Raw genomic sequence first — 17,358 nt, 5'->3', positions numbered from 1 at the left:
GACTGCCTATTTTCCAAAATTATGAAATCCTGAAATAAAATAAGCTGAAGAAGACAGACTGAATGTTTTAATAAAATACCATAAGGTTCTAGAAGAGACTGAAAGTCACATTTAATTGATAGTTGGAGGCTCTCAAATAACACCCTGATGACTGTAAGACAACTAACTTAAGAAGAGCAGAAAAAACACAGCAAACTCCTCATTTGGAAAGAAAGTTTATCCTTCTATTTTCAGTATCTGTGATTACAATGTCGGTGAATTTATAGCAGCCTGTCTGAGATGCGTAATTCTGAACAATATCATTTTGCCATTTATATTGCCTATCACTTTGAGGGAAAGTTGTTACAGGGCTGCAGCCAACACAGATATTTATTTCTTTCTTTTGAGAGGTAGGAAGAAAAGCATGAAGAACAACACAGTGAAGAGAAAAAGAGGAACATGCTGGCATCCTTACTGACTTCCTGGTAAGACAGATTCAGCAGCAGCCAAGGGCAACATCATCCCACAGGACTGCAGGAGTGGCCTGCCCCTCTGTGCTTTGCATCATGTAGGTGCTCAAATGTTGCACAGAATTAGATCATATGAACAACTAACCAAACAGATACCCACTGTCAATTTACACAGATGGAACATAAATGCCAACACCTGCTCTCTTACTCTGGCAGCCAGAAAAATGTCCCAGCTAAAGCCATGCTCACCACTCTTTCCAGAGCCCCCTACCAACTCTCCCTATCCTCCCTCTTCATGATAGCTGATGCCTACACTTCTGTAATTAGTTTTAAAACAGCAGAGCAGTAGTGGATTGCAGAGAGCACTTTACAGAAACTGCTGAATTAAAAAAGCAAACAACCCTTTCCACTTGATATATTGTCAGGTAGATGAAACACCAAAGTAGCACAGCAGCACTAGGATGGCCCAATGTGTTGCGACTGCTGTCTTCCATTGAAGGTATCTAGGTCCACAGTGAGGTTAGAACTATTTTTCAGGCACAGACACTTATTTCTGACCAGCAGTGTTTGCCATAAACTGGAATATATGTAACAATCATCCTCTGGCAACAGACACATCAGATTTTTGTTATTCCCAAACTTAGTTAATGAGGAAAACCCCTTAAATCCAAGTGAGAAGATCAGAGCAACATTTGTTGTTCACTATCACTATTTACATGGAAAGAAATTACGGGATTTCCCAGCAAGAAAAACTAAAATCTCCAGCTGAAACTAGTATGAAAATGGATTCAGCTATATTTTCCAAGAACATGAGGATGGTTAAACCATCCAAGGACCTTGGAAATTTATCATCTGACTTCAACCTCAACCTTTCGGCACAAACTAAAAAGAAAATCAAGACAGGCAACAAGAAACAATTGCTTTCATCACCTGAATCCCATTCTTTTTGATCCATATGCTCTGTGGTTTTCATTGCCTGAAAGCACCCGTTATGAAAGACCTACAAGGAGACAGAGTCAACTGCAATGTTACTGTTCTTTTAAATGTTAGTCTCACAAAAAGAAGAAAGAAAAATGATGTCAGAGACAAAAAGGTTACCTATTTCTTTGCATGTCTAAGGCTCAGACAGAGAACTGCATAAAGTTCCTAAATTCAAGAAAGGAAGCCATTACAAGTAAAATACATTTAAAAACACAGTAAGAAATAAAAGTTTGATAGTGAAATCTGAATATATGAGGTAACAGAACTAATTACTTTGCTCTATATAGCTTATAGAGAACAAATATTCAAAAATATTTCAAATGCAGAAAGCATTGTCTACATTAAGGCCATTTTAACAGACTGGATTACTTTGATATATTTCTTACTTGTTTTTTACTTTACAATCTAAGTTATATGAAGTGAGAAGACATTTTAAAAATAAAATATGACTGACAAACACTTCAAACAAGTTGATGTTTTCATGCTTGCTCCCTTTTTTTCAACATAGTCAAGTAAAAATGAATGGACCAAAAATTCACTCTGCAATTTCAAGTCTTTTGAAAACTGGCACATGAAGAGAAAAAATGCTGATGTCATTACATCAATGCCTCTGCACAAAATTTTCCCACCATTATCTTGAAAGCTCTAAATGACTCTCTTTGGGAAAAGAGAGTAGAGGTATTTTTAAATGCAGTAAATGGATAGAGGTTTTAAACACTCATATAAAGCATGTTCATTACAAATACTGGGGATTCAAATGAGCATGCAGAGCTTCCCACTGTATGTACACGTGACAAACTTCTTGTTGCACTCATTTGACTTAAGAAGCCTCCAAAGAATCGGGTAAGATATGAGAGGAGGCCATTCCCCTACCCTTTGGCATTCTGTATCTACACAAAGGGCAGAGCAGCCAAGGTCTGTTATATATTACTCTGAAAATATCCCACAAACAGTACATAAAAGCCCCATATTTTGGTCAAATCTATTCTAGAAACATACATGCAAGTACAGAATTAGACCAGTGGAAATTAACTAAAGAGTTACAGATGGCCCTGTATATAAAGCAGTACAATATAAGAGAGACCATCTGGAAGTATGTTTTGTCCTTAACTGGTTTTGGTTTTTAAAAAAAAAAAAAAAATCCTCCTTTCTGCTTTTCCTTTTCTAGCTGCAAGTTTTCACTGTGCAATGAAACTGTGCTTGTTTTAGTTTCTGAAAAAATGAGGACTTGATCTATACACCTGCCAAGCTGAGAATCTGAAGTAGAGGTGCAGGCTAAATATTGAAGAAGCCAATATTTTAAGCAACAAACTTACCTGGTGATGCTTGGGATGTGTTTAAGGAGTACAGTTACAGAGTGAATCCTTACTGATTTTTCATCATTAAATATATTTAATAAATAACTTGTTCAGGAAACAAGCAGATATTCTTGGAGTGAGATGAATGTAATTATTGTTGCTGACTTTAACTGGAACAACTTTTAAATGTAAGCATTAACCCAGCTTGTAAAAAAAGCACATGGGCACCCACCTTGTCTTGCTACAATTGCACAGCATTTACACTACCAGAGTCAGGGGGGGAATAGTGGGATCAAACACAAATAGTGAAACACTTTTGTACTGCACACTCATAGCAAAATGTCACCTGCTGAGGTGTAGTGAGGTAGAAATTTGGTACTGGCTAGTGAAGAGGTACTGAGTCTCCTGGGACTGTCAGCCTTGCTTCAAGTACCACATTTGCTGATTTCTACAGTTTTCAACATGGATTAAAGGTCTACAGGTGTACTTAAACTAACAGTAAAAAATATTTAATTAGCTTTCATTTTCAGAGGAATGACTTGCAATGAAACATAAGAGCATATTTTTCCTATCCTGAAGTACGGTAATAAGTCTCATTAGCATAAATGTCCCATTAGCAACATTGAATGCGGTATGGTTTAGATTATATTCCCAGGCTAACATGTTATGGCCCTGGACAAATAAAACCAAAATAAATTATATCCATCTTTCCATAAATTCCATTATAGCTTAATTGTAAAATTTTTTTCTCTTTTTTTTTTTTTTTAATTTGCCATTTTTTTAATATCCGAATTGCTTGCATGTGCTTTTTCCCTTCTTGCTTCTCCTCTGCTTTCCCTCTCTGAGTCAACACAGCCTGGCAATTTGTCATTATGATAGATGAAAATGGGGAGCAACTCAATGAGTTATTTTTTTTTTAGTTAGTTAATATATCTGTAGCCCACAATTAACAGTATTACATACCTAACACTAAAATTACATACTGCATTTTCCTTACATGCTGCTGCATTACTCTTACATTCACATTTTTCCATCACACATACTATGGAGCAAAGCCACAGTGTGTTCTTCTGTATTAACAAATCAGGGGGTCTTTCCCATGTGGGGCGAACAAGCAGCATCACTTGTTTTTTGTGAGACACACGCACTGCTACTATATCAGGTCAAGTGCTCTGTAACCTGCTTATCAGCAATTAACACTAGATACAGTTTAAGAGAACAATTCAAAAATGGTTTTGATTGATTGCAACCAACTGGCAGTGTAATTGCACTCAAGCCATTAGGAATCCAATTGAACCCTGATCGAGTACTTCATTACTCCTGCTCTTTTCACAAGGGCACACCATCCCAAGTAATATTTTATATGTTATAAAAGGTTAGGTTTGAAAAATTAGCATTACAAATGTCACATTTACTTCCAGCTGGAAATGTGCAACAATGTGTGACAATACTGAATAAAATGTTGAAACATGTTTTCCTTTTGTTTTACTTTACTCATTTTTGTAATACAACACTGGTTACTGGAAAATGCCTTACAGCTTTATTCAAAACACATGTTCAAAGATCTGAATGAAAAAAAGCTTTGACTCTCTCTGGAACATCTAACCAATATATCATTTATGTGCTTCAAATTTTTTTTTAGTGTCAAGAACACTTTTATGTCTTTAAGATTTATTTAAACTAGTTTATTATATAATGAAGCTTGTCAGATCATAAGAACAAAGTCAAACAATATGCTCTATATCAAAGTGTAACATTTAACATATAGATTTAAGTATATGTATCAAGTACAATGCAATCAAGAAGGGTTTAATCTGAAAATGCAAATGGTTCAGATTATTAAGGACACATCTGTCCTTTGAAGTACAATTTAGGCTGTTTATCAAAAACCTGTGTGTAATTACGTTATTCCCTCCCACCAAACATTTTTTAGCCATGGATTTCTTGGTTTGAAAACTTTTAGGTTTAACCCCAGGGCCAAAATTTCATAGCCTAAACCACTAACTAAAATATAAACACAAACATAAATTTCAGAATGTACCTAATCACTTCTAGTCCACAAACTCTTATGGTGGGACAGTCATTTTGATTACATTAATCCCATGGTGATAACGGGGTTGAATAAACTATCAAATATTAAATCTGAGTTTTCATATTCCTTTTTTCTCTATTTGTAAATATACATTGCTTCTCCTGCTACTGTGTAGGAGCCTGTATGAGACAAATAAAAAAGATGGGACTCTGCTTTCTTTTGCTTTGAACAACAGTGTCAACTTTACACATACATTCCTTATTGCCGAAGTGGCAAACACTCCTAAAATGCATAATATTTTTAATAATAATACAAACATAAAAACTACCTACCTCATTTTTAAACACTACTGTAAAGACCTGAGTCATTTGCAAGTTAAACATTTCCAGTATTGATAAATTTAAATGTAAATTCTTGCAAAGATCAACAAGTGACTGCCTCAGCTGTAAACAGCACATACCTGCAGATTTAAACTCCAAATTGGAAATAGAACCTGCCGTGCAAACAATCCATTAATCCTATTTTAAATGCATGGAAAGTACTTAACAATGGGGATCTATATTGCTGTGATACCATGCACAGATCTAGTAACTGTGCACACATAGTAGTAATAACTTATCACACACAGAACTACAAGTCAAACATTTGTGCTTTAAGACACTTTAAAAATGCCTTCTTCTGCACAAAATAAGGATCTTTTATGAGTTCCTGGGAATCTGAGTGTTATATTTAGTTCTTGTGAGTCTAGTAAAGTGCAACATGCTACACAATTGATAGTCATTAAAGTAGTTTCAAATGCTAAAATATTGCAATGACTACATAGTTGAAAAACATCAACTTCTTTAATATGCTTCATTTTGAAAGTCACAGGCCAGACATTAAAATGTTTGTTTACTCTGTATTTAAGAAACAGATACTCAGGTCCTCACCTGTCAATACTTTTGAAAAGAGAGATTCTTAACTGCTCTTTGATTTTTTTGGATCTAGTCTCACAACGATAATTTATATATTTACATCAAATATGCATAGGGCACACAAATGTGTAAAAAACTGAAAGGTGTTAATTTATTTATGATTTATCCTCTTTCGCCAGTCCCACACAGAAAATTGCTGTTTCCTGTAACAAAATGCTGAGATGAGTGTTTGGTGTTCAGAGGCCAAGATTCCTACTCAGGACAAAGCTCCTCATCTTTCTAGAAATACTTCTGTATTTTAGAGGGAAAGAACAGTTTGGAAGATGAAGAAAAGAAGCACTAAAAAGCATTAGCTCATCCTAACTTGGTTGGCTGTTTTCAAATGTATATGTAGCCCCACTAAGCAAACAGAATAACTTTTAAAACAGACACCAATAGTTATTCTTTTTCACAATGCAGACATTGTTTGATGGAATTTACAAACCATGGGTGGCTTGTTAGATAAATAATAGAAAATAAAGTACAGTATTATAGTATCTATTTAGAATGCTATTTTGGGATGCTGGAAGCAATAACCAAGATTTAAGTGTTTTCACAATATTATATTAAAAAAATTAAACTACCCCAAACTATCTCATCTAAAATAATACATGTTCCAAATGGCAAGAAAAATGAAAGAGCATGAGAAGCAGTACAGCTACAGCAACCCACAGCATCAAGGCCAGTGGTCTCCAGACATGTTACTGAAAACTAAGCAAGGTTCACAGCAGGCTCAGAACGTTAACTAATCAGGCTCTGATCAGTCAAAAACATAACAGAAACAACATCTTTTTAACTGTATATATTGGTATATGATAATAATGATAGTAAACTGTTCCACGTGAAGATAATAAACCCCAGTGGCAGATACAGAGACATTCATATTTGTTGGGAGAAAGGGAGTTTGAGTATGGTGGAGGAAGACAGAAAGATTGATGTAATAGTCCTACCCCAGGATTTCCTTGATTTTTTTAGGCTTAGATCTCATTCTGAATATGTTTTAACACTAATTTATACATAAGATTCTTGCTTTTTTCATTCTAATCAAGTTTAAGAATCTGCATGCTGAACTCAGAAGCACCTATATTCTCCACAACATTTCTCCAAACATAAAGCATTTGGTCCAGATCCAAAGTAGACTTTAGGTATCTAAACCAGGATTTAGTTTGTCCTGAGGTGCTGAACTCAAAACTGTGAGCTACATTAGCCATGCTTAGCAGCCATTAACCCTGAAAGCAGCTTTCACTTTCACCTGAAAGCTTCTAAGCTACATGAAGTTCTCCCTCAGAGTCAGTAGAGTTCCCTGTGCCTCAAGAACTCTCTGTCTGTTTCCTACATAAGCTCAGCAGGAACCTGGAAAATAGGCAAAATACACTGAAATGTCTCTTAAGAAAATAATCAGAACAGTGAGCGCAGAAAAATTTCAGAGCAACTGGGGACACATTGACTTGGAAACATACATGGAAATACTTTCCTCTAGCTTAGCTGGTACAACACCTGCACAAAAAATGAGGTAGATTCTAGATCTTTACCCAGAGTCAAGCTTTGTTTGAGAAAAGACCATTTTTCAGTAATAAATTCAAAAATCAAGGGAGAGAAGAAGAAAGCAAGAGCCTGACTCTGGAGCTCAGCATCTGGTTCAAGAATGCTACTTCTTTGGGTTTGCTCCAGGAGCTACTTCTGTCTAACAACTGCTGTAACCAGCCACGTTATGCAGAAATTGTCATCCTCATTTCCCAAATGAATAGCTGGGCTCTTCTTTTTGTGCTGCAGACGTTTAAAAAATTGGTCCCTAGACTATGCTTTGTGGATGTCACTAATAACCTCCCTCCCTTTCAATCGCCTCCCTTTGAGCAGTCTTCTGCTGTCTCCTTTTGAACCAGAAAATCTCTTTTAATTACTCATAGTTAATTCCCAGAGAAAACCTACAACTTTCCTCAATAGTTCAAGTGATATCTTACACTCCAAATCAAATGTAAGATCAATATTTGAAGACATAATGGATTTTATGGTGCCTGCAGGTAAATTACCAAGCACAGTTAGCAGTTCAGTGAGTGCTCTCCCGTGTTGACAAGGACCTCATCTTCATCTCAAGAAAGAGAAAGGTTACTCAGTTTCTGAAATTGAGCATTACCAGCATCCAAAAAACCAACCCAAAATATCCCTTGGATATCAACAAATTTCCATTCAAATTTCAAGATCTCACATATTCTTCTCAGTCTTTTAAAGTCAGTAATTCAACAACTGAAGTTTACTAAGATGACAGTCACATAAACGGCATACCACAAATGAGAATAAACAATTAATGATGTAATTTGTCTAGTCTTTCATCAATTATGGTCAAGCATAAATTGAGGGCAGAAAGGAGAAGATGGTTTTTATAGCAAGCAGACTTCTGGAACACTCTTTCCACAAAAATAGCAGCAGAGGGGGAGAGAAAAAAGTTCTATGCATTTTAAAATAGAACGTGATCTAATTCTTAAAAGGACAATATGACATCCTGTGATTGCACAGGACTGAAGCAAGCGATACATGAGTTCTCTTCAGTGTCTTCTTCCTGTTATAGGTCCACACAAACACGCGGTACAGAAAAATTTCTTTCTTCTCTTCTCCAAAGAGCACCTAGCTTGATTATAATTTTGCAGTGGATCTTAGACCTTCTGGAAAGCTGTCAACAGCTTCATTACTCAGAAAGGTGCAGATAAATAGAAGGTGAATTACAGATGCCGTTATACCGTAATACTGTGCTCAGCTTCCTGGTAAAATAAATCGCTTTGCTACACTGAAGAAGTCTATATGGGAAAACCACAGTCCTGTTAAAATAAAAAATGACCCGAAAAGCCAGTCTGGACAAAAATCTAATTGTCAAGATGTGGCTGTCTGCAGCAGCACAAGTTTCTCTCTCGCAGTTGCGTAACAGGCTTTTTGGGTTGCAGTATTCTTGGCAGTCTGAGCTAGAACAGAGACTGTTCAAGTTACACAACTGCAATGTCATTAGTGGCTTCTGAGGAGTGTGCCCAGAGCTGCCCCAGTGAGTTAGCATTACACTAACACACGATGAGCTGCTCGTTGCAATGTCCCTGTTGCGCACACAAGCCAGGCTCCATCGCTGGCTCTCATGCACCACATCCCGGCGAGCGGCGGGAGCACTGCCCGGACTGCCCTGAGCTCTGTGCCTGCCCACTCCCTGCCTTCTTCCAAGAGCTGAAAGCCCATTCATTTTTATTCTTCATTTTTAGCAAGGTCAAAGGCTTTATTTAGATGCCATTTACATCAGGTATTAGTCCTTTTCACTGAGGAACTCACTCTCTGATCTGTGCTGGGTATTTCTGTCCATCACCAACTTTTAGGTGAAATCCCTGCCTCTGTTACTGTGCTTACTTTCCCATTTGCTGCGTATTCTTTTGCTCTAGTGATCAGCATTACTGATCATACCCATTTACCTAAGAAATTTCACTTAGTCACTCACTTTATAGCATGCTAAACCCATTTACTCAAACACCCACTCTGACATTATCAGAAGCAGTATCAAGTATCAATTTCCTGTGCAAGGAGATGTTATTCTTTAAAACACTCAATAGTAGTAACACTAGTATGTAAAACCAGGAACTGCTACTAGCAGTCCTGTTGCTATTTATTTGTTTTTAATACGGCATCATTCCTTTCTTGCACTGCAACAGGATCTGCAGGAGGTATAATAGCACCTCATGGTCAATTCGTGCTTGTTTTTTTTTAAAATACTCAGCTGCTCTGTGAACTACAATGTTAACTGCAGTCCCCAGTTATAACTCTAGAGGTTTTGGTACTGCGCAAAACACATCACAGAACTGAACTAAAAGTCTTCCTTTCTTACCTACTTTTCCCTTTGTTTTCTTTTTTAATTGTAGTAGATCATCCTTAAGGAAAAAATGACATATATATGAGATCAAAATATCAAATTATATTTAATAAAGCAATACTTTAAAAGTAATATTGACTTTTTTTACAAAAAAATCATGTCATGCTTTTGTCTCAGCATGCACCCTTTTAAAGTATCTAAGGGTCTTCTTAACAGACTCAGGACAGGATTTTTTCTATTGACTTTAATCATGGTTATACAGTACTGAAGAAAACTAGAAGGTGTCTAAGCGAAGAAGAATACCGAGATGACAAGTGAAGTTAAACATGTAGCACTGGTACGAGCATCTGTGAGATGTCTAACATTCCTACTGCCAGAACATGAGCTCCCTTTCTGACTTTTCTCTTGCTGTAAAAAGCAGCAATGTCTGAATTAATCTCAAGTTTTGGACTTAAAACTACCCTTTCCCATTTTTCTGAAAATTAATAACTTAGAAATATTCTAAACCCATTAAGGAACGTTTTGATCAAGTGGATGAGATTTTCCAAAAGAGAACTTTGAAGTGTCCAGTCTCATTGATTCATTTTTTGGCAGCAGGGGTTGCCCCATTTGGAAAGTCAGTCCATTTTACAGCGTCTCAGAGAACCACCCTGAAGAGAACGCACTTGCAACACCAAGGTTTGATATTTACTTTTTAATTTTTTCAATTTTCTTTTCCCTCCTGATTGTTTGGTCAGAAACCCAACAGCAAATCAAAAGCTTTCACAAAGCAAGTGCTCCTGTTATGTCACTAAAAATCCACACTCTAGAAAGAGAAGGCATAAGGCATTTCACTTTGACATTTGTGGTTCCTGAAATCACTGGCATAAGGGAAAACATTTTCACTTAAAGCAGTCAAAATGATAACTGACCTTTCACTTATGCTGACCAAATGTATTATGTGCCACTCAGTCACTGGGATCTATCATTCTTAATTAGCATCTACACAATAAAACAGCTCAGTTCAGATGTGTATTAATTACTGTTTTATGACTCTGCTTTCTATTCTCCTGGCTGTACAGTACCAACCATAAAAGCTGGGGCCTCTTCCAGCACAAAGGGGCAGTATGTGTTATGTGTGATTCATAAAAGTTTCATTAATATTTAAGTTCATGTGGTTTTGAGGAGCAGAAGGGAATGAGCTGTTTCTTCTTATTTCACACCCAGAGGATTTAGCTCAATTTTCAGGGTTGTACAAATCGCACAGTGTGATAGGACAGAAAATCTGCTTTGTATATATACTTTGTTTCACACTGCAATCCAGGAACCAAAATAAAACCACAAAAAATACGTCAATTGAGGCAACTCTATTCAAAATTCTGTGTACTGATACAGAAATATAATGGAGAAGAAATCAAAGAAGACATCACTCCTTTGAACCACCAGCCTTGGATAGAGGAGAAGAATCATCTACCATATTCTTTGTATTTAAATTAATGTGGGTTTTCCCCCTTTTTTTAATGATGTTGCAGTTCAAAGGACAGAGGATAATAAACCATCATTTGCTAAAATATTTCTCATGATGTGTCATTTGAGACCATGTACCTCACACCCAGAGTTTAGAAATATAATCTATCTCAATGAACTGGCTGCAAGCTGAAACTAGAAAGAAGGATTCATTACTCTTTTGTTTTAGAGACCTGTCTGGGGCAAAGTGCATGACTATAGCTCAAAGGAAAAACAAAAGCAGCAGAAAGATGAAATACTGAAAGATTAAAAAAACCTTAAAACTTGCTTAGCACAAATAAAATTGATGTACAAACTTGTAACCAGGAAATGTTATATTTTCCTGCACAAGTCACTTGGCCTTAAACACGTTAGTTGGACACCAGGTTGGATATGGCTTGGAGCCACCTGGTCTGGTGGGAGGTGTCCCCTGCCCATGGCAGCGGGGCTGGGACTGGATGACCTTTAAGGTCCATTCCAACCCTAAACATTCTGTGATTCTAATACATGCATACAGATTTTTAACTTGAAGAAACCAGTGTATTGGGACTGTCCAGTTTCAGTCCTGCTCTGCAGCTCTGGCTGATCCCACACCGCCTCATTTCCAGGGAGGCAACCCCACCAGCAGCAACAGGCAGATTGTGTTCTCAGCAAGTGCAGAGTGTGCAGGAGAGAGTCACATCCCTGAGATCAGAGAGACCTCGGCTTTAAGTTTTCAAAGAAGAGAGAAATGATCAAGTACCTTTACCAGCTCTCTGCTTCACATGCTGCTTTCTTCCTTAGAACTCATCTCTACTGCAGAAGATATCTCAGGATCACAGAATCACAGAATTTTCTAGGTTGGAAAATACCTCTAAGGTCCTCAAGTCCAACCATTAACCCAGCAGAGAGTATTAACAGTCTAATCAATAGATTTAAATTGGCAAACATTTGGCCTTATGATTATGCAGCAGCTGTACCTGAAAGGAGAATAAAGATTCAGAATATGAAAGAGTTAGATGGCCACCTTGATAATGATATTAAGTCAATTGAACTGAAGTGGATACCTCTTTTTGCCAGTCCTGGATTATTTTTAGCATTAGCTCAGTAAAGCGCTGATGACAGCATTAACCTGTTAATATGCACTAAGGTAAGACTCATCTGTCTTGGAGCCAAGAAAATTCAGTCAAGTAATATGGAATAGTACGTTATGCAAAGAACTGGGGGGGCTGCTACCTCCTGAGACGAGAAATCACAGGAAAAAGAATCAAAAGTTAGTTTTACCTTTCCACCAGTTTGGAAGGAGAAGAGAAACTAAGAAATACTGATGCTGATTTGAGTGAGACTAAGATTTCATTACTCATTTTTGGAAATGTCAAATTTATAGTTGGAAAGGACTAAATTTCAAGTCCTTGCAACTGGATGGAACCCAGTAAATTGTATTTAATTAAAACTTGTGTTGGGCTAAAGCAGTCCTATAGAAAGACATCCCATTCTGATCTGAAAAAATCAAGAGACCCCACTGGCAGTCTCTCAAAGCTGATCTTTTCTAATTTGAATTTATAAGAATTCAGCTTCTAGTCAGGAGTTTTCCCCATGCTTGAAAAAAGATGTTTATTAGGACTTTGCATTTTGTACTCGGGAACATCCTATTTATGGAAATGAAATAATCTCTGAAGTTTTCTTTTTCCTACAAGGTAGAAAGGCTTAACTATAAATATCCCCCAGGCATTTAGGGATATGTGGAGTGATGTGATTCATCTTCCCAAGCCATTGTTAGACTGACAGAGCCCTTCTTTCCTGGGGATGGCTGAACACCTGGCTGCCCATGGGAAGGGGTGAATGAATTCCTTGATTTGCTTTGCTTGTGCACGTGGCTTCTGCTTTACCTGCTCGTTATCCCAACTCACAAGTTCTCCCACTTTTACCCTTCTGATTCTCTCCCCCAGCCTGACACAGGGGATATGGGGAGTAAGCAAGTGGCTGTGTGAGGTTGAGTTGCCGGCTGGGGTTAAACCATCACAGTGCTTTCGGACTTTTAATTAGTATTTGTGCATTTTTCCTCTAAACATTTCTAATCAAATGTCATTTCCCACTTACAGCAACTTTTTTTGAGATTTGTCAGTTAAGTCACTCTCAACTCTGTATGATGCTGGTACTTTACAAATCTAAATTTTAATGCAAGTATATGGCAAATCAGTTAGCTCTAAGAAGCCTAAAAATACTTCTTATAAATGTCAAATACACAAGTTGAAATAGTTTTCTTCTCTGATTTGTGTACTTCTGTAAAAAAACTAACTCAGGTAGGACCTAGCCTTCTTAACGAGACATACAACACTCACAAGGTTTCCTCTGGATCACAGTTCTCCTTAAATCACATACAGTCAACTGGAAAAACATTCTGGTTCATGAAATAAGTATTACATCCATACATAGGATATAGTGAAAGAAGTTATTTCTAAATATATCTGCTTTGCAGTTAGTTTACTTCTGGTGAGACATGGAGATGAAATCTGGAATTAAAATGACAACTACGAGGATAAACTTTTTCCATCATATGTCAAAGAATTTCTGTAATTTTTCTTTGTTCTTCTTCTTAGGGAAATTAAGTTTTCTTTAATACTTGTTGACACTCAGGGCTTCACCCTTCTGAAGTCTTGAAACTTGACCCCTATTTTGATTTTGAATTTTTTTTTCTTTGCTTACAAAAATTTTTCCTCAAAAGAATTCTTCCATCAAGTCTAAATGGTAACACACTTTCAAAAAGTTACATAGATGGACAAATAACATGAGAAAGACACAGTCTTAACAGGAAACAAACCTGAAATGTGCTTTGTGTTAAAGGGTTGGAGGAATAATCAAATTACCAAAGATCTCTTTCGTGCTGAATGATTGACAAACTATAATCTTGGCAAAGACAGATTGTCTGCTCAGCCATACATGTGCATACCTGTTATGTTGTGTTAAACATTAAGAGCTACTTTCCACTTACATGAATCACAAAACCCTCAGAACAAAGCAGTAAATCCTTTATAGATCAATAACAGCTCATTGGGCTATTTTAAAAAACTGAACATGTTTTCTCCATTTATTATTCTAAGCTTTCTACTAAGGTTACAAATACCTGATCACAAGAAAGCCACCAGAATAAACCTGAAATCAAGAACCCTACCAATTCAAAATAGATTAACCAATAAAATAGTCCAACTCCTCTCAAATCAAAAGAAATCAACAGATTATGTAAAGAAAAAACATAGTTCCATTTACAGGTGAAATATGTCAGATCAAAAAGATAGTTTATATAAGCTAAGCTCAAAATAATAGCTATATGTTTTCATTAAACATTTGATCTCAGTGTTAACATTTCTAAACTATCTGATGGCAATATTCTGCTTAAAATAGAATAACTCTTCATTATTATTGTCGTTCTTATTACTACTATTATCATTTTCCTTTTTAGATTCCTCAGTGATACCCTTCAGACAATGATTCATTTGTTCAGGGCACAGGTTACTGCTGCTGCTCTCATCTGTAGAAATCTGCTGGCATAATAGCAGACAGTATTTTCAAACTTTACCCAAGATGCTACAATCAAGGGTTTACTTGAACTTGGGGCCTGATCCATTTAGTATACCAAAGAGAAAACTTTGCTACTTCACCACTCCCTCTGATTTCAACATCATGATTTAAGGACTTTGCTTGGTCAACTCAACCCTTTGGGCGCTGTTCTTTATTTTCCATTGCACAAAAAAAGTGACTATTCTAAAGTAGCTATTTCAAATCCCTTACAGCCAAGGGAGGCTCCATCAAGGTGAAAGAGAAATTGGCATGAGACTGTTTTGCAGATTTTTATGCATATTATTTTGGGCAAGACAGCAGTTACACCTTCCAAAGAGGAATCAGGTGTGCCAATAGGTAACTCAGGATCTGTCAGGGAGAAACTGAAAGGTTTGCCACTTTCCATCTCTGCAGCTTCATCAGATGTGCCTTTTTTAAGAAGACCCAAGGAACTTTCTTCCTTAAAAATGAGTTAGTCAGGAGAACATTGGGTATATCACAAGACTGGCCTTTAAAGATCCATGAGACTGTGAGAATGTTCTTCCTCCTGTATGTATGTTTACATCCTCCTTTCCCACATACTCATCTTGTGTTGTTTTAACACAAACACAACAAAACTGGCAGCAGTTACAGCATCAGTTCTTCTATGGCAACGTTCCAGCAGAAACACCTGAAGTTACACTTAACTTAGCTAGTCTTAAATTTTGCCTATCTCTGGCTTGTGCAAATAGTGGTAAAATTGAAACTTTCTCTACCAAAGAGAGAACACATGAAAATAATAACTACAAATTAAAGTAGCAAGGAACTATTTAAGTGGCTGTCTATCTTACATAATGCTCATCATAAGGTCCCTCACTACTGAACACTTAGATGTGCTTTTTGGCAGACCACAGAGATTTCCCTCCACAACAAATGAGCTTAGTGTGAAGGCAGCTAAAAACTCCTTCTTCCTTACCATGTCCCTCCTCAGTCCAAGGAGGAAGGAGGAAGTTTCATGTGGGAAAATGTAAATTATTTACAAAGAGTACTGATGTGTTGGAAGAAGCAGTTGCCCTACAGGACCTGGCTAGCTCTGACTGGGGAGGTTTTGGGAAGAAGCTGAGTTGCCACACTTTACTTGCATCACCCAGGCAGAGCCTGAAGATTCTCCCTTTATTGATTAGTCCTAGAAGAGGATGAAGCTTCTCCACACCCAGCTGCCTTGCCAATCTCCTCTACAGAAAGATTCTTCTCTAACACCAGATCTAGAGATTAGTTCAATTCTGTGTGTGTGAGTTAATATTATTACAGTGCTTTCTGACAGCAGTTCCTAGGACTCCCTCTGTAGATTTCCCCAAAAATGAATGAGCCCCTGAAAGATTCCATTGTTCTGTAATTCCCACTTAAAGACATAATCCGTATTTTACGCCATAAGTGATTGACACAGAGAGGACTCTTACGCCACAACCTGAAGATTAGAGCTTAAATGCTCCTGGTAATAAAAATGGAGACCAAGGATGTATTAGCAGAATTATTTCTAAATAAATTCTTTCCAAAGCTTTCGGCCATTTCAAATACTATTTTGGAGTCACCCATGACTCACATTTCCTTTAGCTGTTTCACATGCATAGATCTTTCTGCATTTTTTCAGCCTTATGATGCAAGGGCTAATAAGCTGGTGAAGATAAGAAACAGTGCAGCAAATAGCACATTACACCTTCTCCAAGGAGATTACTTTTAAGTCTTATTGCATGTTTAAAGATTTTTTGCTTAATGTTTTAACTAGATGATTGCCATGGTAATAAAAAATGAGTTTTTAAAAGTTTGATTTAGATCAAATTCTGATTTGTGAGAAGATAATTGACAGTGAATGCTATGGGAAGTAGAGAAGGCAGCACAGACTTGAGCTCACACCCAGCAGCTCATCCTGACTGCTGCAAAGTAACTTCTGAGCATCTCTGTGAGTGGACACCTTATCTGTGCGATGGTAGAAAAATTCCTTAAGAACATAAATTATTGATGGCATCCTTGTGCTTATCCTGTCTCATCCCCATCTTACAGTTATTTATGCAAGCAGGTCGCCCAGTTGGCAGCTGAAAAGAAAACCATTTGGACACAGCTCATTTCCTCTTTTGATCACCTATATTCTTATTCATTTGAAAGTCCCTGTAGTTCAAGTATTTTTAAAAGCAATGACTACTATAAAATAAATTGATTATTTCAAAGCTCTTACCTAGCCCAAATAACAAAACTCCAGAAATTCACAGCAGCTGAATTTCCCTCTCACCCCACACTAGGAGTCTGAACAGAGGACTAAAGTGAATACAGAGTTTGCATGGTTAGTCTTGGAAAACGGGTGGACTGGGTTGCTGTCTGGGACTTCAAGTGAAACTCAAGACCAGAAGACCATGCTAATTTTCAAAAGACTGTTTTACAAGGAATGACTTCCCTCTGTGCATGGAAGAGGCAAGTCATCAGGTCATCAGAGCATACCAGAGAAGCTTCACTGACTTCATCAGACCTACATCATTCTGTACAATGGCAGAGGAGCCTTGCATCAGGAGTTATACACAGAGTAACTGGTGGCTCCATCAGTGGGCCTGAAAACCACATTGCTTTCTCAGAACTTTACAGCAGGATTCACACTTAATGCTTTGTGTCAGTCACTTTATAGAATCTGGAAACTCTTTCACTCACTTTCACTTACATTTCTAATGACTCTGCTGATGCCTGGACGTCCTCTCAATACAGAATGTTCCAGACTTGCCTCAGGTCCTTAAGACAAACCCCATTTGTCAATGGGATA

At 37.2% G+C, this 17,358-nt stretch overlaps 1 protein-coding gene and 1 long non-coding RNA gene across 7 annotated transcripts in view; one reads left to right on the top strand and one right to left on the bottom strand.

Annotated features, from left to right (window-relative positions):
* The window catches only part of LOC113460861 (uncharacterized), a 7,937-nt gene extending 5,733 nt beyond the window's left edge, over nt 1-2,204 (top strand). Inside the window, exon 3 of the long non-coding RNA XR_003382705.2 lies at nt 388-2,204. This is a non-coding gene — a long non-coding RNA (uncharacterized LOC113460861). The remainder of the gene's footprint in view (nt 1-387) is intronic.
* Nucleotides 1-17,358, bottom strand: part of TRPS1 (transcriptional repressor GATA binding 1) — a 211,990-nt gene that overhangs the window by 37,979 nt on the left and 156,653 nt on the right. The window lies entirely within an intron of this gene.

Source organism: Zonotrichia albicollis, chromosome 1 (assembly GCF_047830755.1).
Source record: "Zonotrichia albicollis isolate bZonAlb1 chromosome 1, bZonAlb1.hap1, whole genome shotgun sequence".
NCBI lineage: Eukaryota > Metazoa > Chordata > Aves > Passeriformes > Passerellidae > Zonotrichia > Zonotrichia albicollis.
The sequence above is the reverse complement of the archived record's forward strand: the minus strand, read 5'-3'. Positions and strand labels throughout refer to the sequence as shown.